The following is a 25,982-nucleotide window of genomic DNA, read 5'->3' as shown; positions in this document are numbered from 1 at the left end:
CTGCATACTAACATACAAATATATATGAATATATGATGTCCCCTTTCAAAAATACAAGATTGATTGATAAACTGCATGCAATTAAAACGTCTTTTTCAATTTAATAAAATCTGTTTTCCAAAGTTAAAACAGCAAACTGCAGTTCTCCAAACTGAGTAAAGAATAAAAGATGTGACTTTAGGAGACAAAGTTCCTGCTTGAAAGCGTTCAATGTTTCATCAAGCCAACATGATTCACAACATCTGGAACATTTTCACTTAATTCAGCGGTGACCACGTTTAACATGCTGAGTTTGGTCTGAATCTTTCAGTCTGCTTGAGTCACATGACTTTATAGTCGTGTTGGAACACAAAAACACTGAATATTAGTGCTGTACCCAAAGGAGAAAAAAAAAACAAACAAACAAAAAAAACCCATTGATATAAGAACCACAATTTTCATTTACTATGATTCAGAATCGATTCAAAATGTCCCAAAATCGATTTAAAAAATAAAAAAATGCTGACAAAGACGCTGTCTGACGTCACCACAGAGCTGGTTCTGGAACATACACATGCACCAAAACAAGGAGGAAACTACAATAATGGAGGAAAGAGAGATTCAACAGGCCCCGTCCTCGTTGCAGGCAAAGATTCTGACTCATTTTGGTTTTTACTGAGCTTGACATGACTTATTTTATAGCTTGCTGCTCAGAGTAGCAGTTTTGGTCCACACACATTTGAAAAGGCACTTTCCTTAAAATTTAAAAGGCAGCATGTTTAACTGCTCTTTTTGTTTGGTTTTTTTTTTTTTAAGAGACACTTTTATTTTTGCTATATACTTTTGCAATATGTGATATTGTATTAAACAACAGTTGCAACAATAATATCAGCCTGATGTCTGCAGGTCAGATTCACTACAACTGTAACATCATATTAATCTGAGAGCAGAAATAAAACATCAGTCTGACCTCAGAGTCTCCAGTCTGCAGTGAGGACTCTTCAGAAAACCACACAGATCCTTCAGTCCTGAATCCTGCAGGTCATTGTTGTGACAAAGGTCCAGTTCTCTGAGATGGGAGGGGTTGGACTTCAGAGCTGAGACCAGAGAAGAACAGCTGATCTCTGACAAACTGCAGTTCTCCAACCTGAGTAAAGAATAAAAGATGTGACTTTAGGAGACAAAATTCCTGCTTGAAAGCGTTCAATGTTTCATCATCTGTTCAGAGCTGAAGGTTTAGAAAGTAGAAGTTTAGAAAATGAAAGTCAAACAGCTGAACCAACAGGAAGCAGCTTCACAACAGTCAAATACAAACAGTGACAAGATTTAATGAGAAAAAGAAACAACACTGTAAAAAACCTGAACTGACTCAAACTGTCAACATTGTGAATATGAACTGTGTGAAATTTAAATGTCATGTTCAAATGAGTGAAATTCAGTTTTCAAAAGTTATTTTCAACCATTTAACAGCTTAAATGTCTAAAACCTGAAGAGGATTTTCCCTCATAAATATAAACCTGTCTGCAGGTCAGAGTCACCACAACTGTAACATCATATTAATCTGAGAGCAGAAATAAAACATCAGTCTGACCTCAGAGTCTCCAGTCTGCAGTGAGGACTCTTCATAAAACCACACAGATCCTTCAGTCCTGAATCCTGCAGGTACCAGTTCTGACTCAGGTCCAGTTCTCTGAGATGGGAGGGGTTGGACTTCAGAGCTGAGACCAGAGAAGAACAGCTGATCTTTGACAAACTGCAGCCCTTCAACCTGAGTAAAGAATAAAAGATGTGACTTTAGGAGACAAAGTTCCTGCTTGAAAGTGTTCAATGTTTCATCATCTGTTCAGAGCTGAAGGTTTAGAAAGTAGAAGTTAAGAAAATGAAAGTCAAACAGCTGAACCAACAGGAAGCAGCTTCACAACAGACAAATACAAACAGTGACAAGATTTAATGAGAAAATGAAACAACACCTGAAAGAACTTGAACTGACTCAAACTGTTAACATTGTGATTGTAACACATCAGAAATAACCAAACAGCAGAGTCAGCCAAACTTTATTTCTATCTCTGATTCTGCCACGTATGATCTCTTGTATAACACAGAGATGGTCTTCTGGTCAGGGATGGAATTTTGGGTGGAGGCATTTCCCTTGCACTTCTTTGTCTGGAGTCAGAACAATCTCATAATGAATGAACTCTCGTGGGGCTTTCATACTCATTGCAGTTTCGTAGTCGTATTTCACAGTTTTGTACTCGTATTTCGGACTTCGCAAATGTGATTTTGAGGCACACTTGTAAGATAAATTTACGGAGCATACAAATTGCTGAATGTGCAGTTATGAAATCTGTGTGTTGAATTTTGAGACTGATCTGACGTTGCAGTTCAACCAACATCACCATTGGCTGATAAAGCTGTCAATCAATCACATGGAGAGACTCAACCTCAACCTGTCAGTCACATTTATCTGACTATCCCCTTGTTGTAAATCATGCAATGTCACTGAATGAGTGGAAGCATCCTGCTGAGCAAAGTTAAATGTTTGAATGAACATAAACTATGTGACCGTATGTTACATGCCGCCTTTGTGAAAGGTGTTGTTTATTGTTGCCATAGTGATGACGGTCACCAACGGTTTAAGTGTGGAGAAATGTAAGGGGCCACATGAATGGCTGATGAATCTGTCAATCAAAAACATACATTTGATTGACAGCTTTACCAGCCAATGGTGACATCTGTTGGACGCTGAAGTGTGCGACTTAAATTTGACTGGAGCCCCCATCTGATAGCTCAGGCAGGTAAGTCCACTCTAAAACCATAAGGATGGGTTCAAAATTAAGTATATAAATAAATTGTTGATTTTCCTGATTCTGACTGATCTTCATTTGAATGATCTGATATCAGTCCATAGAATCCTGAGAATTATATTTAACATAGCTGGGAGATCAGCGAGGCAGACGGAGCAAACATGTTTCCTGCAGCAGAGAGAGGAGGGCAACGGGGCAACTGCTCCCCCAGCAGACCAGCCCTTAGAGCCAATCCTTATCTTAGTGTGGAACCAAACCACTGCAGCTGATTGGACTAAAGCTTTGCTACACAATCACAGCAAAATGGATGTTTTCCTGAGGTGGTGATGTTTACATTAGGTATGTTTGGAGCCACCTTATTTCCACTGCTGCAGTGTGTTGGTCATGTACATTCATGTAACTGCTTTGGGGTCAGTGGTTCATGTAAACATTATTATTCTAATAATGGACCAGCTGGGAAGGTTCCTTGGAAAATGAAAGCATTAGTTCTGACAATCTGTTTGATATTCAAACTAAATAGGCATTATGACAGAAATATCCCAAACTCAACCAATAGAGCCAGGTTACATGTGGATGAAATTAATATTCTATATTTGTGATTTCTCTGATATTTCCACTCATAAATGATGTTTTGATATTACAGATATTATAAACAAACTGTTCCTAAAGCAGAGAGATAAACGGTCTCTGGATGTTTGGAGGAAGCCAAAATGAAGAACCTACTGTCTTAATAAGAACACTTACAGTGTGGAACCTTACATTAAGAATAAGTGAACTAAAAGACAAAGATCATTATGGACAGTTGTGTTCAGGAACACTTCCATTAGTCCCAGAAACAGGGAGCTTTAATGCCACACCTGAGGAAGACTGGATTTGTTCACTATGCAAACTGGATGAAGCAAAAAAAAAAAAAAAAAAAAAAAAAAAATCACAAACTACAATCTGCATATTAACATACAAATATTCATTAATATATGATGTCCCCTTTCAAAAATACAAGATTGATAAACTGCCTGCAATTAAAATATTAATTTTCAAATTAATAGAAATCTGTTTTCCAAAGTTACTTTCAAACCATTTAACAGTTTAAATTTTAAAAACCTAAAGAGGATTTTCCCTCATAAATATAAACCTGTCTGCAGGTCAGAGTCACCACAACTGTAACATCATATTAATCTGAGAGCAGAAATAAAACATCAGTCTGACCTCAGAGTCTCCAGTCTACAGTGAGGACTCTTCAGAAAACCAAACAGATCCTTCAGTCCTGAATCCTTCAGGTCATTGTTGTGACTCAGGTCCAGTTCTCTGAGATGGGAGGGGTTGGACTTCAGAGCTGAGACCAGAGAAGAACAGCTGATCTCTGACAAACTGCAGTTCTCCAACCTGAGTAAAGAATAAAAGATGTGACTTTAGGAGACAAAATTCCTGCTTGAAAGCGTTCAATGTTTCATCATCTGTTCAGAGCTGAAGGTTTAGAAAGTAGAAGTTTAGAAAATGAAAGTCAAACAGCTGAACCAACAGGAAGCAGCTTCACAACAGTCAAATACAAACAGTGATAAGATTTAATGAGAAAATGAAACAACACTGTAAAAAACCTGAACTGACTCAAACTGTCAACATTGTGATTTTAACACATCAGCTCAGCTCTGCTTATGAACAAGTCTCTTCATGGTCTAGCACCAAAGTAAATCTCTGACATGTTGGAGCCATATGAACCCTCTCGGGCTCTGAGAACTTCGGGGAGTGGTCTCCTGGTGGTGCCCAGAGTCAGGAATAAACGTGGTGAGGCTGCATTCCACTTTTATGCTGCTAAAGTCTGGAAAAGTCTCTAAGAAGATGTGAGACTGCCCTCAACTCTGACAACCTTTAAATCCAGACTGAAAACAGTTCTATTTAGGTGTCCATATGGCAACAGAAAGTATTTTATCTGTGTTTTTTTTTTTAGCTTTTAATTCATTAAATTAATGCTTTTTTAATGACATATGTAATAATTCTATCCGCCGTCTTGTTCCTGTTTATCTGTATCTATAAAGCACTTTGAATTACCAGGGGTACGAATTGTGCTCTATAAATAAACTTGCCTTGCCTAAATGGTTTATATTTATATCAATTTCTTTGATTTGGAGGATTCTGACAAACATGAGTTCCTTTTCAGCAAAGGGACACATGTAGTAGCTGAATTTATTTCCAAGGCTTCAGAAACACAGCTAAATCTTTTGATTGCTTATTTGTAGTTTTTAAAATATTATGTAACATTGTTACTTGAGAAAAGGATGATCTTGTATCTGTGTATGTTTATATGCAGATATAAGAGGTTATGTTGCTCATAAAACCATGTGGGTTAGACATTTTTATGAAATTACATTAAAATAAATAAATAAATGAAATGAACCACAAACCAAAATCTGAACATTAACATACAAATATTCATGAATATATTATGCCCCCTTTCAAAATGCAAGATTGATTAATAAATGAATGCAAATGCAAATGTAATTTCCAAATTCTAAATAAAAAGTGTTTTCAAAAGTAATTTTGAAATATTTAACAGTATAAATGTTTAAAACCTGAAGAGGATTTTCCCTCATAAATATAAACCTGTCTGCAGGTCAGAGTCACCACAACTGTAACATCATATTAATCTGAGAGCAGAAATAAAACATGAGTCTGACCTCAGAGTCTCCAGTCTACAGTGAGGACTCTTCAGAAAACCACACAGATCCTTCAGTCCTGAATCCTGCAGGTCGTTGTGATTCAGGTCCAGTTCTCTGAGATGGGAGGGGTTGGACTTCAGAGCTGAGACCAGAGAAGAACAGCTGATCTCTGACAAACTGCAGTCCTCCAACCTGAGTAAAGAATAAAAGATGTGACTTTAGGAGACAAAGTTCCTGCTTGAAAGTGTTCAATGTTTCATCATCTGTTCAGAGCTGAAGGTTTAGAAAGTAGAAGTTTAGAAAATGAAAGTCAAACAGCTGAACCAACAGGAAGCAGCTTCACAACAGTCAAATACAAACAGTGACAAGATTTAATGAGAAAATGAAACAACACTGTAAAGAACCTGAACTGACTCAAACTGTCAACATTGTGATTTGAACACATCAGAAATAACCAAACAGCAGAGTCAGCAAAACTTTATTTCTATCTCTGATTCTGTCATCATTAATGATATATTTGAAGAAACATGAACAGTTGAATGTGGAAATCATACTTAACCCTCCTATTATCGTCGGGGTCAATTTGACCACATTCAATGTTTATCATTCAAAAAATATTAGATGACTTTTTTTTTTTTTGCTTCATATTTCATGACTTTTCCAAATTTGATGGTTAAAATTGATTAAGCATAAAATTATTATGAAGACATTTTTCAATGTGCTGAACACATTTTGCACACATTGGTATTCCTCTGGGGTCAATTTGACCCCAAGCTGTTTTATCTGTGTAAAAATGTGTGACCTAACATTCCCACAAAGATATAGGTGCAGAATTGATACTGCACCGATCAATAAATATAAAGCTGTCTGCAGGTCAGTCACCACAACTGTAACATCATATTAATCTGAGAGCAGAAATAAAACACGAGTCTGACCTCAGAGTCTCCAGTCTGCAGTGAGGACTCTTCAGAAAACCCCACAGATCCTTCAGTCCTGAATCCTTCAGGTTGTTCCAACTCAGGTCCAGTTCTCTGAGATGGGAGGGGTTGGACTTCAGAGCTGAGCCCAGAGAAGAACAGCTGATCTCTGACAACCTGCAGCGATCCAACCTGAGTAAAGAATCAAAGATGTGACTTTAGGAGACAAAGTTCCTGCTTGAAAGTGTTCAATGTTTCATCATCTGTTCAGAGCGGAAGGTTTAGAAAGTAGAAGTTTAGAAAATGAAAGTCCAACAGCTGAAACACATAGAACTGAGCTCCGGCAGGTAAGTCCACTCTAAAACCAGTCAAACAGTCTGCAAACAAGCTTCAAAAGTTCTACACAGAAAACCAAACTTATCATGAATGATATATTTGAAGATGACGTCTTGGCCTGACGTTGGACCAACACATGACATTTAACCCAGCTGTCAGTGTTTTAGCTCAGTCTGTCTCAGTCCACAGTTTGGACTCTCCAGTCCAGCAAACACCAGGTTCAGTCCTGAATTCTCTATGTGGTTCTGACTCAGGTCCAGGTCTCTCAGATGGGAGGGGTTGGACTTTAGAGCTGAGGCCACAATGTCACACTCAGTCTCTGAGAGTCCACAACCAACAAGTCTGTGATGACACATATTACACAATATGTCACTGACACAGGACACTACATATTCATCTGGAGGGTTTGAGGACTAAAGACGCCAAGACTTCCATCTCTGTCTCACACTGTCAGAATTTCAATCCTTTTTCAGGCAAAGAGACAAAATGTGGTCAGTCGGTCTTCCATCAGGTCCTCAGTCTGTCAGGGACCTGAGCCAGGTCTGTCTCCTCTGAGGGACCATGAGGTCATGTGGACCTGAAAACATTTGACTGTCTACTGATTTAATTTTCACTGACTTGAGATCAGTGAACAGTGAAGCTGGTGAAGATGATCAGTCACTGATACCTGCTGATGTCATCAGTCTTTAGGATTTCCACTAGAAACACAACTAAGTGAATATTTATCTCTGGCAGCATGTGAATCATCTGAAAACAAACAGCTGACAGTGAAACACCATCTGAATCAGATTGGATTTTAACACATCAGAAGGATTGATGAGAATGAGAGTGGACTCACCGAGCCTTCCTGCAGTTCCTCACAGCTGGGATCAGTCTCCGTCGTCCCTCCTCTGATGTGTTGTACTTCTTCAGGTCTAACTCATCCAGAACTTCCTCTGACATCTGTAGCATGTAGGCCAGACCTGAGCATTGGATCAGGGAGAGTTTCTTCTTTGATCTGGTGTTTGACTTCAGGAACTCCTGGATCTCCTGATGAACTGAGTGATCATTCAGCTCCATCAAACAGTGGAAGATGTTGATGTTTCTGTCAGGGGAGATTTTCATCTTCCTCATCTTCTTCAGGTTATTGATGGCTCTCTGGATGGTCTCTGGTTTGGTTTCTGTCTGACCCAGCAGACGTCCTAAGAGTCTCTGGTTGGACTGCAGAGAGAGACCATGAAGGAAGCGGACAAACAGGTCCATGTGACCATTTTTATTTCTGAGGGATTTCTCCAGGACTGCCATCAGAAAGTCCTCCAGGGCTGAATCTTGGTGTTTTCTTCCCAGAAAGTTCTTCAGGACCTCCTTGTTCCTGTTGGTGTAACAGTGGAACATGTAGACTGCAGCCAGAAACTCCTGAACACTCAGATGAACAAAGCAGTAGACTGTTTTCTGGAAGATCACACTCTCTGTTTTGAAGATCTCAGTACAGAGTCCTGAGTACACCGAGGCCTCTGTGACATCAAGACCACACTGCTCCAGGTCTTCTTGGTAGAACATGATGTTCCCTTTCTCCAGATGTTCAAACGCCAGCCTCCCCAGCTTCAGAAGAACGTCCCTGTCAGCCTCCATCAGCTCCTGTGGACTTGTCTCATGTCCCTCATGGTACTTGATCCTCTTCCTCCTGGTCTGGACCAGCAGGAAGTGTGAGTACAGGTCAGTCATGGTCTGGGGCAGCTCTCCTTGTTGGTCTGTAGTCAACATGTGCTCCAGAACTGTAGCGATGATCCAGCAGAAAACTGGGACTTGACACATGATGTGAAGGCTCTTGGACTTCTTGATGTGTGAGATGATTCTGTTGGACAGCTCTTCATCCCTGGACCTCCTCCTGAAGTACTCCTCCTGCTGGGCGTCAGTGAAGCCTCGGACTTCTGTTAGCCTGTCAACACATGAAGGAGGGATCTGACTGGCTGCTGCAGGTCTGGAAGTGATCCAGACCAGAGCCGAGGGAAGCAGATTCCCCTGGATGAGGTTTGTCAGCAGCAGGTGGACCGATGACTCCTGTGTGACGTCAGACACGACCTCCCTGTTGGTGAAGTCCAGTGAAAGTCTGCTTTCATCCAGGCCGTCCAGGATGAACAGAACTTTACAGGCAGCCAGCTGCTCTGCTGTGACCTTCTGTAATGTTGGATGGAAAACATGAAGCAGCCTGAGAAGACTGTACTGCTGATCTCTGATCAGGTTCAGCTCCCTGAATGAAAGCAGAACCAGCAGACTGACATCCTGGTTCTCCAAGCCCTCTGCCCAGTCCAGACTGAACTTCTGCACAGAGAAAGTTTTTCCAACTCCAGCGACGCCGTTGGTCAGAACCAGTCTGATGGGACTCTGCTGATCAGGTGAGACTTTAAAGATGTGGTGACATTTGATTGGAGCATCATGGAGGCTCTTCTTCTTAGAAGTTGTCTCCAGCTGCCTCACCTCATGTTGGGTATTCACCTCTTCACTCTGTCCCTCTGTGATGTAGAGCTCAGTGTAGATCCTGTTGAGGAGGGTTCCACTTCCTGTTCCTGTTCCTTCAGTCACATGTTGACATCTGGTCCTCAGACTGATCTTATGTTGATCTAAAACCTCCTGTAGAACACGATCTGCTGACAAAGAAGAGACAACGTCAGACTGAAGACAGAGAGTCTGAGGATCTGATGGAAAACTAAAGACGTCAGTCAGAAGTTCAGTCTCACTCTGCTCAGGGCTGGTCTGTAGACCTGGTCTGGTTCTGGATCTTTGTCCACACTGGGGACAGGAGGAGTCTCCTGAAGAAGCAGACTGGTCCCAGTGTGAGGTGCAGCACTGTCTGCAGACCCAGTGTCCACAGCTGGTAGAGACTGGATCCTTCAGGACGTCCTGACACTGAGCACAGTGGGACGGCTGCTCCTCTTCAGAGACATGTCTTTTCCTCTTCCTGTCTCTGTGAAAACATTTCTGTTTTCAACAACTGATGTGATCTGACTGATGTCATAAAATGTTTGGCCAGAAAAAAAACATAGGTAGTTTCTGGTGATAAAACCCAGAAGATCCATCTCAGTGTCTTCCTCAATCCGCATGAATGATTCTGGATCATTGATATTAATCTGTGAACAGATTTTTATGTACTTTTATTTACTTACTTTGTCTTTGAGGGTCCAGGTCCATTACTGAAGTCTGGAGGATTACTTTTGGACCAATTAGACTTCAGAGAAGGACATGTTGGTCCTGGAGAATCTGGTCTCTGTCTGAGCTTCTGATCTCTGAAAACACACACAGGTTAACTTTCCTTTGTTTCTCTGTGAAGACATTTTTTTCATGGTGACCAACACATGGCTCAAAAAGAGAGTGCAGTTCTATTCTCTAAATATATATATATATATTTTTTTTTCTTTAAGAGTAAAGCACATTGTGTTTTGTGATCATTTAAAGACAGTTGAGTCAGAGCTGTTTTCCTTCAGTGTTACCATTGGGAACCAAATTAATACCCACAGTCACTTTGATTTTAGAAAAAAAAAGGGCCACTAATCTTCAGTTGGGAACTCATGTGTCTACTTATGTTGAAATAAACTTAAATAGTGAATCATCTTCAAGTCAGATTACAGTGGAAACAATATCTTACCCAGACTGGTCACCCTTCATAGAGACACAGGTGGGATCTTACTTATTATCTGAAGGTCCAGGTTCATCACTGATGTCTCTGGGTGGACGGCTAGTTATTGTTCTGTAGTCCTCCAAATCGCCCATCTTCTGAACAAGTGAGACTTAAAGCTGTAACCCAACAGAGATACACACAAAGTACAACAAACTCAGTTAGTTGGTCAGTTTTCCACCTCTAAAGTTAGGAACCACTCTGTTATTCTCCAAGTTTACAGTTAGAAATATGTTCTGAGAACTGGGCTCTTGCTCTGGATTGCTTTTTTAATATTTCACTCACTGAGCCTTCAGGGCATAGCCTCAGCTTCAAGGTACCTGAATAACTGCTGTCTTTCATACTGGTATCCAAAATGGGTTTTCTTCTTCTTCCGCATTTATTGGAAACATCTGTTAAGTGCATTAACGCCGCCAGTGTGTACCATCATGTCAACTGTTTTTATCTATTTTTATATACTTATTTAGTGCCACAGGCTTCAGCACAGAGGCACTACTTAATCTTCTCCATGCTTGTTATTCTGTCATTTAATCGGCAATTAATGTGGCCTGCAGCGTTGAGAAAAGCCCAACAATGTATACATCGAAATGTACGGATCGATCGGGAATAGTGTGCTATCTTTTTTGAGTTAAGAGATTCAGATTTTAAGTTATTCCCTAAAAACCAGCCAAAATTTTCCATAGGAAATGAATTGGAACTAAAAAAAAAAATAAAAAAAAATCACCTTTTTTCTCAGTCACCTAGCTCTCTCATACCTGCACGTATAAATGTCATTCAAACTTTAAAACTGAGGAAAACTTGTGCTTTTCCCAAAACACCAAACCATGTTCACATGAAAAGTAAACTTTTCAAATGACGAGCGTTCAAAGGAGCAGTCCAAATCACTTTTTCGTCAAAAGTAGAGTGGAGCTGTGTGTTAACTTGAGTGAGAGAGGCATGAAAAAAATAACCATCATTTTCATTTTAAACTGGAGCTCACGGCCAAACCCTACAAAGGAGACAAATAATTTCTTGGCAAAATGTAGATGTAGGTGTTGGGATTCATAAAATGTGATTTTGAGAGGTGAGCTCCTTACCAAATTTAAATGGTGGGGCCCAGATCGACAGCAACACCAGTTTCTGTCCCCAATTTTCTAGTTTTATATACTATTCAGTTGATGATGCAATACTTTCTTGTGGACAGAAATGCTAATGAGAAACACCTTAGACAGATGCATTGACGGGCCATGGAGAAATGGTGCGACCCTCCTGAAGGGGGAAGTAAGCAGTTAAATAAGTTAGATAATTGTAAGCAGGCTGCAACAGTTTGAGTTATTGCTAATGTCGAAATAAAACTCAACTTATGTACCACTATCTTTACTGATTTTAAATGTGAAAACTGGGGTAGATCATCAGATTTTTGAATGACTTGACTTGTGACTTGACTTGCTTGATTCTCACAACAATGACTTGGGACTTGCTTGTGACTTGCACATGAGTGACTTACTCCCATCTCTGGTTAGGACCCAACAAAACCATACATTAACCCCCCCCCCCGTGAAGTCTGAAAAAAACTGTGATGAATAGCCAGTGACATTGATAAATCCTCTCCGTTGGTGTTAATGACTGGCTTTCCAAGACAGCTATTGAGCCTGTGCACACCACCACCCTATCTGGTCTGACCTCCTCCCCTCACTGAAGGGTAATAATGACTGCCATCATTTCTGCTGTTTACTGACAGCTAATCAGAGAGCCTTTTGGAAATATGAATTTCTAATTCTGGTACGTAAACACAATTTCCAAAACACACCCTGTGGTGACTATTCAAAAAACAAAACTTGTCACCTGTGGTGGTTTGGGATGGTTGTTCTTGACTCGACTCCCAAAAAAAAAAAAAAAAAAAAAAAAAAAAAATCCCATTTATTTGAACCAAAAAAGGATAAAGTAAATTAACAGAACAAAAAGGGATTCTACTGTTTCTCTGGCTGCCGTGTAAAAACTGTGTGTGTCCCACCACCCCTCAACTCAAACTAATCAACACTTCTGATCAACAGCAGCTGGGGCACGGCTTGAGGTAAAAGAAAATAACTGAAATATACTGCACCCTAGTGGAAAAACAAATACCTGCACAACACAAAAAAACGGCTCCTACACACCCTGTAATCTTATAACCATCTGAAAATATGCTGAGGTAGTTAAAATAATTACACCTCAGGTAAACACTTGTGTTCAGTCCAGCTTCATCCATTCTCCGCTCTCTCTTCATTTCTAGGATACTTTTGCCCACTTTGACCTTGGGACAAAGGCATCGGGGAGTACTACTCACTGGAGTGAGCCGTGTGAACCATAAGAGTCCGGATGATATGAATTAGCATTTTTATTAATGCGCCATCCAAATCTTCACCTGAAACCTAAATATTCCCAACAGCCCTATGCAGTTTTCATTGCAGGATTTTCTTCCCTACCTATGGAGCCCCAGACATGACATGGGGAAAAGAAAAGATATAGCATGCACATGTACCCATGAAATACTCATTTGTGGCCACAAAATAAATATTACGTGCCATGAGGAGCCTTTCTAACAATTTAGTGTGACTCTATTACTGTCACATATTTTATGCTGACTTTATGGGCTCATCAGACAAAATATAAAGAAACAACAGGACCATTTTCCATCAAGCAAAGCACTTTCAAACTATACATGTAAAGTAAGCTGAAACTATCTCAGTGACTGGCTTATGCTTTCTTCATCAGCTTTTCTTGCTTTAGAAAGTTTGTTCATGTCTCAGTGTCTCAGTGGGATGTCCACTGTGAGTCTTCGTCCCTCCACAGTCCACAGGGACAAACTGACAGTGAAATAATAATAATGTTAACACTCACCGGCCTCAGCCTTCAGTTTCCCTGCTTCTGCTCCGACAGCTTCAAAATGGAGGCTGAACTCTGAACACTTCTCCTTTTAGCTGCTGCGGTTTACTGGAAGTCACACAACCCTGCATGGGAATGCGTGTGTTTGTGTTTCCTCTGATATGGGTGTTACTGTGCCTCATATTTCCCTTCTTCACTGAGTCTCCATTTCAGCTTGTGTCCAAAGTGAGGTCTTCAAACTATATACTGTTTTTAAACCTGACTGATAGGCCGAGTAATAAACAATCTGCGTCACTCTTTATGCTCTTTCCTGTCCCGTTCAGTCAAAAAAGGGAAGCGCTCACAAGCAGAAAGAAACATGGCGCCCCCTTTCCTATTGGTGGAAAAATGCACCACGTCAGCCAATCAAAAAATTATTAGGCAGGACGCAACAGTTGGTTGCTAAAGCAGAGGAGAAAGATGTTGGAGTGACAGCAGTAAAACGAAGGACAGAGATATCGACAGTGAGTTTTTAGATAAAAATAATAATTTGTGCAGCACCTCATTTTGAAATCTGATTGGTTTGTAAATATTTGTAGAGCGATGTTCAAAGACCGCCTGAGACATTGTCTGAAATTTAACATCAATGGTTGTAAATAACTGACGTTTTCACAATTTATATTTACATTCTAAGTAAAAAGGGTTTGTTAAACATGTCATGCAATAGCATGAGCATTAAGAAAGGAAAAGGAGAAATAATATAATATAAATAAAACATATGGTAGATAAGAATTATAATTTCAAAACAATACAATTTTTCAGAATCCATGATTTCATCCATTTTTATTTCTTATGTTGTTATTTCTATGTTGCGAAGGCTGATGTTAAAACTGTGAAGAATATGCAGCCAGAGTAAATAATACGAATTGGTCATTTGTGTTTATGTCTAGGTTGATTGTGCATCGATTGTGCAGACGAGTGAAGGTGAGAGCTGTGTGTGTTTCTTCGTCCCTGTCAACTCAATATTTTCCTGTTTAAGGGCACAACAGCAGCATCCAGCTTCTCTGTCGGAGAGCAGTGATGTTCCACAGATCCGTCCAGTTCCTGAACTTTTAGAAGAGAAGATACCAAAAAGCAGAATTTTTAATAACGTCTTTCTGATTCTGATCATCTCCGTTAGAGCATCATTGTGTAATTCAGTGTATGTGCAGTTTGGGACACTTTCATAAAACAGGGCAGAACCAGCAGATACACACATATACATCTCACTGCAGCACAATAAAGTCCTCTGTGAGTATTGTGTGTCCAACAGTGTACATGACATCTGAGCAGCAATACTTCCACCTGCTGGAGATTTATTGTTACTACAGCTGTAAAATAAATCTATCAGAACATGAACTCCTCAGTCTGTAGAATCCAGAAGATTAATGACACACTTTGTCCTGCTGTTGTGGCATCAAATCCAACTTTAGGTTTTCTATATATTAAACTAATGGGCACTGTTGGGAATCAAACAGAAAAGGACAAAGGTATCATTTTCTCTTATTCTATTATATTCTTTTGTATTCCAAGATGTGAATCATATCGATCCTTCCTGCTGAAAGAGGTTCAAACACCAGAGCTCAGATTGTGCAATCTCTGTTTCCTCTACAGACCTTTTCTATATTTCATCCAGTGTCTCATTCAGAGCTAATGAAGACTATTAATAGCATGAAATCTTCCTCTTCTCCTTTAGATGATATACCCACAATACTTTTAAAATCTTTTCAATCTTCAGATATTTTTCCAGTCATTGATAAGACGTTAATAAATCTTCCGGGGTTGTTCCTTCTGTCTTTAGATCAGCAGTGATGCACCCATTACTGAAAAATACCAACCTTGACACTAATGATCCAGTGTGGTTTCCCTTCGCAGGTCTGAATTCTGCCAACTGTGTTTGTATGTATTGCTGCCATGTTTGAGTTGGAATAAATTCACTGACGCTTTAAAATGATCGCGGTACTGATGCTAATCCCGTTAGCCGGTCTATGGCGTTTTCCGTTGTATGTTAGCATTAAACGGGCATAGCGGACTTTATGTTAAGATAAAATGATGGCAGTAATGCTGGTTAAAATGACTTTGAATGCTGTTTTAAATATGTGGGTGTTCAGTTGTGGTTTTATTCTGTGGATGACAAAGTATCATTTTATTATTCTCTCTTCGGTCGAAAAAAGCCGAGTCCAGTCGAGGAGAGCCGAATCTTCAGAGAATCCGTGCAGACAGGGGGCTTATTTTGATGGACACACCATGAGGCCAATCACATGAGAGGACAAACTGATGTTTTCACAATAATATTCAGCTGGTAAACTGACATAGATATGAAGTTTTACAGGTGACCAAGAAGAGACGTTTTCTTTGCTCTACAACGTAACTTTGTGAAAATAACATGTCTGTGGTTGTTCTCTGATCCCTCCTTCGTTTCTTCATGTCTTCTGTTTGTGTCTCTCTCTCGGAGTGATGTTGTTACTGAAGCCGACTCTGACCCCTCACTGAGCGGGTCGGTGCGGAGAAACACTCCGTTACCTCCGACAGCTGAGCGGTATCGCTTCTCGGCCTTTTGGCTAAGATCAAGTGTAGTATCTGTTCTTATCAGTTTAATATCTGATACGTCCCCTACCCGGGGACCATATATTAAATAGACTTTTGGAACAGGGAGATGGAATAGGGGCTTGCTCCGTCCACTCCACGCATCGACCTGGTATTGCAGTATCTCCAGGAACGGTGCACTCCCTCTGTGTGTTCAATACAAGTCCTGTTCAGCTCAACATCACCTTAAACACATGATGTTGTCTTCATGTGTGTAACGCTGAGTGTACAGAGTGTTCATGTTCAGTTTATGGTTTTAGAATCAGTGATGCATTCATGTAGAAACATCAGTTTAATGTTGCTGATTTCATCAGGTTATATTCTGCTGACCAGACTGAATCAATAAAGTTTTCTTTCAACACGTCATCATTTAAATGTTGGTTGTATTTTGCATTTGTCAGCTGAATCCACAGAGTCACTGAAATGATGAAGTAAATCCAGGAAAGGAAAACCATTTGGCTCTGAATCTCAATGTAGATTTGAACAAAGAGCTCCAGCTGAAGAAAACAATGCTGTCTGTTTCCAGATGATGAAGAACTCAGTTCTCAGTTGATGCTCAGTTATCTCCATCTAGTGGACAGATGGTAGAAGTTGATTCCTGAAAAGAGCGAGTGACTTTTCCTCAGATCAAATTTCTTCTCTTCACTTGTTTCCGCATTTGAGGTTTAAACCACTAACTCCTCATTATTAACTAAAGAAGTGCCCCGTGTGAGGCTCGAACTCACGACCTTCAGATTATGAGACTGACGCGCTGCCTACTGCGCCAACGAGGCCTGGAACAAGCAGAGCACCCAAAGGACCCCGGGCACGTCGGGGGCACCCAGCACAGCACAGACTAACCTCAGGGGAACAGACCGTTGCCAAAAGGAACATCATCAAAATCAAAAACGTGACAACTTTCATAAATCTAACCTGCAGGGATTATCACAACGTTCACAAGAACCAACAACAACCCAAATCAAATGTCTTTATTATTTTTGTTTTTGTATATTTTATTGTATTTTATGTTGCATATGTTTACTTGTGTTGGTCTGTAGCAGCAGGGTGGCAGTGGGGGTTAGAAATTACGGGGAAAAGAAAAGACAGAGGGACACTTATTACTGTAAATTACTGTGATGAGTGCTGATTCTTTCAAATAAAAATATGTTTAAAACAAACAAACAAACCAAATCAATTAAACGGCTTTGCTTTGTTGTGACACCGTGTTTCCCACACAGGTTCAAACACAAGCTCCTCCTTTGTTCTTCTGCTGAGTGAGACGGAGCTCTGATGTCACTCCTCAGTAAGGAAAGTCGCTATTGGCTGTCCTAAAAGTCAATAGAATTCAGTTCATATTACTTGATAATTGTTTATTCATTATTCTTTTTTTTAAATGGCTTATGGTCTACAGACGTCTCCCATGACACTGGAGACTCAAGCCAGCACCTTTGACCCACATCAAATCATGGACCTGTTGTTCCATCAGGTAATGGTTAGCACTCTGGACTTTGAATCCAATCTAGACTATGTAGTCTGTAGTTAATAATGAGAATTTAGTGGTTGGGTCTAGAACCTGAGATGGATGGATGTTCAGTAAACATCAGAGGGTCATTCTGTGGAATTCATGTGCAGCTGTATGATTTAATGTCCTCCTTATGTGTTACCAGTAAAAGAGATTTCTGTTTCCTCACCAGAGACTGGCAGCTGGACACACATGTCAGGATGGCTCAGTGGCCTGAGGTGCCAGAAATTAAATTAATTATTTCAGCTTGACTTGAACAAACAGCCCTGTCCCAGCCAGGGGTTGATCCTGCAGGTCATCTCTCTCTCTCTCTGTTTCCTGAAGGCCTCTCTGCCATTTACTAATTAAAATATATTCATAAAAAACCCAACATGTTTCTATCATATGATGATGAAATCTAAAGGCTCTCTGATCATCACATTGAGAAGTTCATCTGGTTTGTGATATTTCTTCATATGATAGTGAGGTAAAATGTGTTCAGTGGGATGTGTGTGTATCCAGCAGGACTGACAGCTTCATGTGGGATTCTCACAGAGATGATTCAAACCTGATCACAGTGATCAGTATGGATATACAGTATGTTTGCTGTCAGTGGAGGAAACTCTCAGACAGGACTAATAGTCATGTTTGGGATGTTCCTGGATTTGAGTTGAATGAGTGTAAATTCTCTCAGATTTTAACACACGTTCACACATCCACCTCTATTCAGACATGGAGTTTACATATTGTTTGGAATTCTAATGTGAATGTCACAAGCAGCATTTTTTTTATTATTAATGTTAAGACCCAGAAAGCAGCATATTTGATTGATTGTTGTACCAACCTGAAGATGATCAGTGTTTATAGCTCATAACCTGATCACAGATCAATAATCAGCCATTGGAAGACACTCTGAAACTTTCTTCTGCAGTCAGAACTCATCCACCTTCAGACTGGACATCTTCTGACTGTAGAACTGGAGCTTTTTATACATCTCACTGCAGCACAATAAAGTCCTCTGTGAGTATTGTGTGTCCCACAGTGTACATGACATCTGAGCAGCAATACTTCCACCTGCTGGAGATTTATTGTTACTACAGCTGTAAAATAAATCTATCAGAACATGAACTCAGTCTGTAGAATCCAGAAGATTAATGACACACTTCGTCCTGCTGTTATGGAATCAAATCCTACTTTAGGTTTTTTATATTTTAAACTAACGAGCACTGTTGGGGATCAAACAGAAAAAGTCAAAGGTATGAAAGAAGATTTTTTTTTCTTTTAATTAAAAGAAACAATGTCACAACAAATAACAATTTACATCATTAGGAAATATAACTCTAAAAAATGTACAAATATAGGCCCTATTTAAGAAAGGTCAACTAAGCATAAGGAGACTGAAGCTTAAACATAAATGAACAGAACATACCTGACTCATAAATGGCACACTGGGGTTTTTAACCAACGGATTAATACTTCTTTAAACTCATGGGACATAAGTGTTTCATTTAACTCGACATAAGTCAGTGAAAAAAACTATCAATCAAACTAAACAGAAGCTGAAAACCTGCTCCCTGCTCTTCCTCCACCAATGCTCTGCTCCACTTCTTCTGGGCTTTCCTCTGCATATTTAGCTTTCTGCCAGGAACTAAGAACTGAAGGAAATATTTTAGACATCAAATGAAAAATAACATGAAACCAAGTTTCCCGGTCGGGGAGCTACAGAGGATGTTGGAGAGTCTCTGTAATCTGCACAACATTAAAATCTGACAGTGTTATAGTTGGCTTTGTTTAAAGACAGCATGTATCCTTACTCTGTACTTTTCCACTGAACCTAAGTTTCTGTTTTTCACCTGTCCACTGAGCTCCTGTTACACAGTGTGTGTCCTTGAAGGTCCAGAATAAGATAACATTTATAGAACTGGTCTACAGACCCAGGTAGGTTTGGAGGTCTACCAGGTCCAATTCTCTCCAGATGTCCCCAAACACACACTTCCCTTCCAGGTTTGTCATCTCCAGTGTAATTCCCTCAATGAACTCTGGGAAAAAGAGTTGGAAGCTGTGCTGGGAGCTTTGCTGTGCATGGTTGTTGTGGCCGAGTGGTTAAGGCGATGGACTAGAAATCCATTGGGGTTTCCCCACGCAGGTTCAAATCCTGCCAACAACGGTTAGTTGTTTTCATGGACCAAGTTTCACATGTTCCCAAGCATGATGGAGAATCTCTGTAATCTGCACAGCCTTAAAATATGACACAGCTGAGTGCTGTTGTTCGGACTCATCAAAGAGGATGAGTCCGAGTCCTGTGTGCTGATCTAAAGATAAACAAGGCTAATCAGTTAATCAGTAGCCTGCAGGGCGGGGAAGTTGTCAGCGTCTCCACACCACTTTGGTGGTGTAAACTGATGTGAAAGCGCACATCGCTCTGCAGCTCTCAACAGCAGGTGCTGCCGTGAGCCCCGTCCCAAAGCCCTCACCTGTTCAGTCTATTTATGAAACATTTCAGAAGCCAAGCAGTCCAAGGTGCTGCATTCATTCTGCGGTCTCTTCAAAGGGTCGGTTTGAATCCCAGCGCTACTAATTACCTCTATTCCTCTGAATGTAACCTGTTTACAACATCAGTTGAGTGTGATGACTGAGCTCTTAGTGAAACACATCACGGGTTCTAGGTCTTCCACGTGAATGCCTTTTATAGCAGGCATTGCTTCTTAATGCTGAAATGAGAGATAAAAAGCTATGTCGGAAGTTTCAAGGTGCAAACATTTACAAACAGTTTCTACTAACAGTTAGTTGAGGAATCAGCAGAATGAGGACAGATGTGACTTAAAGCACAACAAAGATCTTTCCCAGAAGGTCCTCAGACAAAGAAGCTGGGTAACAGCACAGACTGTCAGGAGTGGTATTTAAACCCTCAATTCGCTCTACCAAAGCGTGAGACACCTGTGAGAAAGCTCAAAGCTGTGTCCAAAGGTTTGGAGGAGTGAATGGCAGAAAGATGTCTTTGCAGCATCTTGGCAACACTCAGTTTATAACAGTTTTACATTTAATTAAATACTTCACTGCAAAAATGACACACATATGACATTATGGGAAATCTCAAAACTGTGTACAAATGTTTGGAGGAGAAAATGGAAGAAAGATGTGTTTGACAGCCTTTTGGAGACACAACCAGTCAGCGTGACGCATCCAACCTCACAATATTTCATGGTGTGGTTGAAAGAGGAGGGAGAATATTGGAAAGGTAGGTCAAAAAAACCAATGTGACTGTGATGTTTCTCATTTCAGCCCACCTGGTGTTGGTATCATCTTTCACTGGCTTCTATAACTTTTGTTCACAGGGAGACAAAAAATGCCCGAATTAGCTGATTAGTTTTCATTGAAAAGAAACAAACTGGCAGTGGTGGGATTCGAACCCACGCCTCCGAAGAGACTGGAGCCTTAATCCAGCGCCTTGGACCGCTGCCTCATACACAGCCAACGGTAATGGTTTGAGTGTGGCGCTGATAACGCCAAGGTCATGGGTACCATTTGAGCTAATTCCCCAGCTGTCAGCACATGTTCTCTAAACGAACCCAAAGTGGTACCGTGATGCATATACTGATCTTTATTTGCACAGTGTGATCATATATAGTGAAAGTATCTCCAGGAGTAAAATGATTAAATCACTACCTCAATCTCAATTGACAATCTCTGTATTATATCAGAGGCCCTTTGCGGTACATATACTTATCTTTATTAGCATTTGTATCTGTACACACACGCACACAATCACACACACCACGTTTTCCAGCCCTCATGGTTCTTGGGGAATCCATACATGTGGAAACCCTTCTCGGACTGATTGGAGCATCCAAACGCTGCACTCCTACATTAAAACAAACCACTTTACCATCAACCTCAGCTGCAGTATACACATTACACTTCCATCACCAGATCCTCTGTATATAGATGTACTTCAGAACGGTGCTGTGGCTTAGCTGGTCAAAGCGCCTGTCTTGTAAACAGGAGATCCTGTATTCAAATCCCAGCATTGCCTTGCGCATAATGTTAAATGTTATAGATATAACAGACACAGCTTTAGTTAATAATGAGAATTTAGTGGTTTAAACCTCAAATCCTTGAACACTGTCTGGTTAACATGTTTCGGTGATATTAGACGTCTATGGACCATTTCACCGCACCACATTTTTGCAGAATCAACAACTAATAACTCCACAATGAGACTGTGTGACGTCACTGGAGATCAAAGTCATTTCCTGCCTTTCATTGATGCCCCACGCGACACAGATGGATACGTCACTCTAACGTTCGCTTCAAATGAATGAGTGCATGCAGTTTCTGTAGTGTAGTGACCATCATGGCTCTTAACAAAGTTTGTCTTCTATTAAAAAAAGTGCAATCACCACATTTTAATCGGCTCAAAAGCAGGGTACAACTCAGACAGACTAAAGCCAGCTGAACACCGACGAGGATGGGATTCTAACCCACGCGTGCAGAGCACAATGGATTAGCAGTCCATCGCCTTCACCACTCGGCCACCTCGTCATGAACCCAAAGGTACATGTGATGACAAAAAAACAGCCATTGGGAAGAAGCTGCAGCACCTGAACAGGGACTTGAACCCTGGATCCTCAGATTAAAAGTCAGATGCTCTTCAATAAGATCTGACTTCATTTTCCAAGCTGCCCCCTCGTGGTCATTTGATACACTGCAGGTGGAAATCTCAGTACTTTTTAAACACCACAGCCGCTTTGACAGAGTGGATGTGGTGGTTAAAAATTACACAAAACTCCAGAGGACATTGCAAATTGAACATAGTGAGCAGAGTGGTGCATCATGTGGTGGTGCATCATGTCTCATGATGTCCCATCATGATGTCCCATTATGAGACATGAGTTTATCAGCAGCACTGATTAACAGGAAAACACGGAGAATGTTGTCTATCATATCTATAATACTGAGAGTTGAGCAGCAGAGTGGTGCAGTGGCATTTCTGTTGTTGGCTACAAGACATCCTGCAGTGCTTCGCTCTCAGTGGAGTTCCTGCTCATCACTTCCTTTGTTCAGCAGAAGGAAATTTGTTGATTAACTGCTTTTCACGCTCGGAAAACTTTAGTAAGATTAATGACAGCCCATCAGAAAGTTGTGTCCAAATGTTTGGATGTCAGGACAAAGCAAAACCGTTTAATTGATTTGGTTTGTTTGTTTTAAACATATTCTTATTTGAGAGAATCAATCAATATATACAGTGTGGACAACAGTACGTCACAAATTCTTCATCATTCTTATCATTCTTATCATGTTTCGGAGAATCATCAAACATGACGAGTTGGCCGAGTGGTTCAGGCGCTGGACAACCAGTGGAGCCGCCCCCTGGTGGTTATTAGGAACGACTGGGACTGCTGCGTCCTTCAGAAGACTGTCTTTTTTACTTAATGAGAGATAAAAAGCTATTTAGGAAATGTCAAGGTGCCAAACAAACCAACAAACCCACACATCAAGGGGAGGTTTTTCACTCAGACAGCTGTTTGCCACTGTTGGTAGAGGGCGTTTCTCCTTTCTACTGTGTCCTGTTTCTCCAGCATTCTGGGGCTGGGGGGCTCACAGTGGGCGGAGTCTGCATCTCCAATTCTGATAAGGACAAGAATACATGTCCCATATGGTCTAGCGGTCAGGATTCCTGGTTTTCACCCAGGTGGCCCGGGTTCGACTCCCGGTATGGGAATGCTCTTTGATTACACAACACATGAACGAACGAACCTAGCATTAAGAGCATTTGTGTTATGATTTAATTCAATTTTGACTTGACTTAATGGAATAAATTTGCAAACGCTGTTGACGAGGACGTCTGAATTGACTACGCTCTACTCTGCATTGCCATCATACTGTATTGGAGGTGGGTTTGTCTATGCAGTCAGCATTGGTGGTTCAGTGGTAGAATTCTCGCCTCCCATGCCAGAGGCCCGGGTTCAATTCGTGAACTTCTGACTTTAGGTCCATATTGAATGATCATTGAAACCTGTTGAAAGATCCTTATCGACAGCATTGTTGCGCTTTGCTACATCTGAGCTCAAGATACAAATAAAAACCACACCATGAAATATTGTGAGGTTACGCTGACTGGTTGTGTGTCCAAAAGGCTGTCAAACACATCTTTCTTCCATTTTCTCCTGCAAACATTTGTACACAGTTTTACAAAGTTCGAGTCCTGCCAACAACGATATGAAGTTTTCCCCCGATACCGTTATCAATATCTGTTAAAACAACTTTCCCTGACCGGGAATCGAACCCAGGCTCTGGCAGTAAGAGCGGCGAATCCTAGCGACTAGACCATCAGGGAGTGTGTGGGGAACCCGGGACCTCTCGCACCCGAAGCGAAAGTTAGGAAGGTTAGGAAGGATACTAAATGTTGTAGTGTATGATCAATGCTCAGAAAACATTTGACTACATTTTAAATGCCATAAATGTCCTGCTGTCAATGGCTCGTTGGTCTAGGGATATGATTCTCGCTTCGGGTGTGAGAGGTCCGGGGTTCAAATCCCGGACGAGCCCATTGTCATGTTGCATAGCACATTTGTTACACAGTAATGTTTAAGGTGGAATCACAGACATATTAGAACTTAACAACAGTGCAGGAGAAGGGAAGGAGTTAATAAGTTTCATTTTTAAATTGCAAAACTTGCTTAAGCTGAACTCTACTCCATTTAAACTCAAATCTGTGAAAAACTTGTGACCTGCCCAAAAAAATTCAGCATGGCCAAATCCCCCTCCCCTGGAAAACGTGTTGTGTGTGATTGTGTGCGTGTGTATACAGATACTAATGCTAATAAAGATAAGTATATGTACGGCGAAGGGCCTCTGATATAATACAGAGATTGTCAACTGAGATTGAGGTAGTGATTGAATCATTTTACTCCTGGAGATACTTTCACTATATATGATCACACTGTGAAAATAAAGATCAGTATATGCATCCACAAGACTTTAGCTCTTTGTTGGAGATACAGCAACAAGTGAACTAAACACAGCAGGTCCCTGGGTGGGCTTTGGAGCCTTTTGGTCAACAGAAGCAGGACTGTTGTTGTGTATGGAGCTTTGACTGTTTCCTGAACAAATCATAAACTTAAGCAGCTGCTCTCCTGCTCACATGTTCTTCACACCATCACAAGATATCGATGGTGGGTTGTTTATTTTTATCATTATGCTGCGTTTCAACTCCTTGACGCTTTGAGCTGCAGAAAAAACAAGAGCAGTCGCACCATACTAGCATTTCAAAATAAAAGCCAATTTAGATTATTTTATTTGTATCTTTAGTTCAGATGTAGCAAAGCGCAACAATGCTGTCAATAAGGATCTTTCCCATTTGGGTTACTTGAAGTGATGGTGGCCACTGATGCAACACTCCGTAGCAGCACCAATCTGATGTACAGGGATGTATTTTGGATCTGAAAATACCCCCAACGTACGTGGCTGACCATCACGAGTCTTACCAAAGTTTCTTTAGCATATAACAAACTGTCACATTAACTGTCACATGAATGTGCTGTGTGTAAATAATGAAAAAAAAAAAAAAGCCCCACAAATGTTCCATCAGTAACCATCAAAGGAGATGCTGATTCTGTGATGTCACAAAGGTTCTACTGACATCAAAGGGATCAAAGACTCCTCCCACTTTTTTGTCATGAACTCTGCAGTCCACGTGGCTCGTTGGTCTAGGGGTATGATTCTCGCTTTGGGTGCGAGAGGTCCCGGGTTCAAATCCCGGACGAGCCCATTCGTTGCCTTTCTATGCAGTACGCTCGCCCACTGAGCTACATCCCCTGCATGGTGTGGTAGCTTTAGCAGCTTTAGCTAACCAGACAGCTTCTGAGCTCCTGTGACAGCTAAATCGCTTATCTGTCTGATGAAACCTTCTGGATGAGATGAGGACATTGATAATGCTGCCTGTCCTCACTAGCTCCTCCTCTGTGGTGAACCCCAAACAGGACACAACCTCTGTATCATGACAAGTCATGCTGCTGAACAATTAATGCTACAAGGATTCATTTCAGCGTCACTTTAACAGATTGGTTTCATACATTTATGTGACACACAGTCAGGTCATGTCCTCTTTCTGGAGATCAAAGCGTTAAGGAGTTCAAACACAGCAAAACATACTGAATGATAAAAATGAAGATTTGAAGAAGGAATTAAAATAGAAGTGATGAACTGTGGATGGCAACCGAACCAATGAGTGCTGTCGTTCTCAGGCTGATGGTGCCGAAAGGAGCACATCATCTGCAAAATCCTCCAGATACTGACCTGTTTTCCTGTTAATCAGTGCTGCTTAAAATCAGCTAGATGATGAGACATCTAGTGTTTTAGGATAGCAGAGGATGGTTTTGATCCATTGACCTCTGGGTTATGGGCCCAGCACGCTTCCGTGAACTGGATTTATTTCCTGTCCTGGATTTACTTCATCATTTCACTGACTGTGGATTCAGCTGACAAATGCAAAATACAACCAACATTTAAACGATTTTAACTCCTCCCACTTTTTCTCATGACCTCCACCATAGAGTGCTGCCTGCTGCAGTAATGATGATTGGAAACAGTGACGGGACTCCATTGATGATGGCTTTTATAGAGGTTGTGCATGTGCGCAACTCAAGGTGAACATACTCAGAATTGATTGAACCAACTAAGATCAGCTGTTCTGGAACCAGATACTTAGAG

The 25,982-nt window shown here is 40.8% G+C and overlaps 1 long non-coding RNA gene and 7 other non-coding genes across 8 annotated transcripts; 5 read left to right on the top strand and 3 right to left on the bottom strand.

The window, feature by feature from the left end:
* Window positions 1–9,574: 9,574 nt before the first annotated feature.
* LOC115056069 (uncharacterized) lies at window positions 9,575–13,489 on the bottom strand. Its single transcript, XR_003841763.1, has 4 exons — window positions 13,202–13,489; window positions 10,355–10,461; window positions 9,834–9,953; window positions 9,575–9,634 (listed from the first exon to the last, which is right to left on the bottom strand). It is a non-coding gene; the product is annotated as an uncharacterized LOC115056069 (long non-coding RNA).
* Window positions 13,490–15,745: 2,256 nt separating this feature from the next.
* Window positions 15,746–15,936, top strand: LOC115057869 (U2 spliceosomal RNA). Its single transcript, XR_003841972.1, has one exon. It is a non-coding gene; the product is annotated as a U2 spliceosomal RNA (small nuclear RNA).
* Window positions 15,937–16,490: 554 nt separating this feature from the next.
* On the bottom strand, window positions 16,491–16,563 carry trnam-cau (transfer RNA methionine (anticodon CAU)). The gene has a single exon. It is a non-coding gene; the product is annotated as a tRNA-Met (tRNA).
* Window positions 16,564–19,355: 2,792 nt separating this feature from the next.
* On the top strand, window positions 19,356–19,437 carry trnas-aga (transfer RNA serine (anticodon AGA)). The gene has a single exon. It is a non-coding gene; the product is annotated as a tRNA-Ser (tRNA).
* Window positions 19,438–21,730: 2,293 nt separating this feature from the next.
* trnas-gcu (transfer RNA serine (anticodon GCU)) lies at window positions 21,731–21,812 on the bottom strand. The gene has a single exon. It is a non-coding gene; the product is annotated as a tRNA-Ser (tRNA).
* A 1,108-nt stretch (window positions 21,813–22,920) lies between these two features.
* Window positions 22,921–22,992, top strand: trnae-uuc (transfer RNA glutamic acid (anticodon UUC)). The gene has a single exon. It is a non-coding gene; the product is annotated as a tRNA-Glu (tRNA).
* Window positions 22,993–23,747: 755 nt separating this feature from the next.
* Window positions 23,748–23,819, top strand: trnap-cgg (transfer RNA proline (anticodon CGG)). The gene has a single exon. It is a non-coding gene; the product is annotated as a tRNA-Pro (tRNA).
* Window positions 23,820–24,968: 1,149 nt separating this feature from the next.
* Window positions 24,969–25,040, top strand: trnap-ugg (transfer RNA proline (anticodon UGG)). Its single transcript has one exon. It is a non-coding gene; the product is annotated as a tRNA-Pro (tRNA).
* The last annotated feature ends 942 nt before the right edge of the window (window positions 25,041–25,982 follow it).

The sequence above is a fragment of the Echeneis naucrates genome, chromosome 2 (genome assembly GCF_900963305.1).
Source record: "Echeneis naucrates chromosome 2, fEcheNa1.1, whole genome shotgun sequence".
Lineage (NCBI taxonomy): Eukaryota > Metazoa > Chordata > Actinopteri > Carangiformes > Echeneidae > Echeneis > Echeneis naucrates.
The sequence above is the reverse complement of the archived record's forward strand: the minus strand, read 5'-3'. Positions and strand labels throughout refer to the sequence as shown.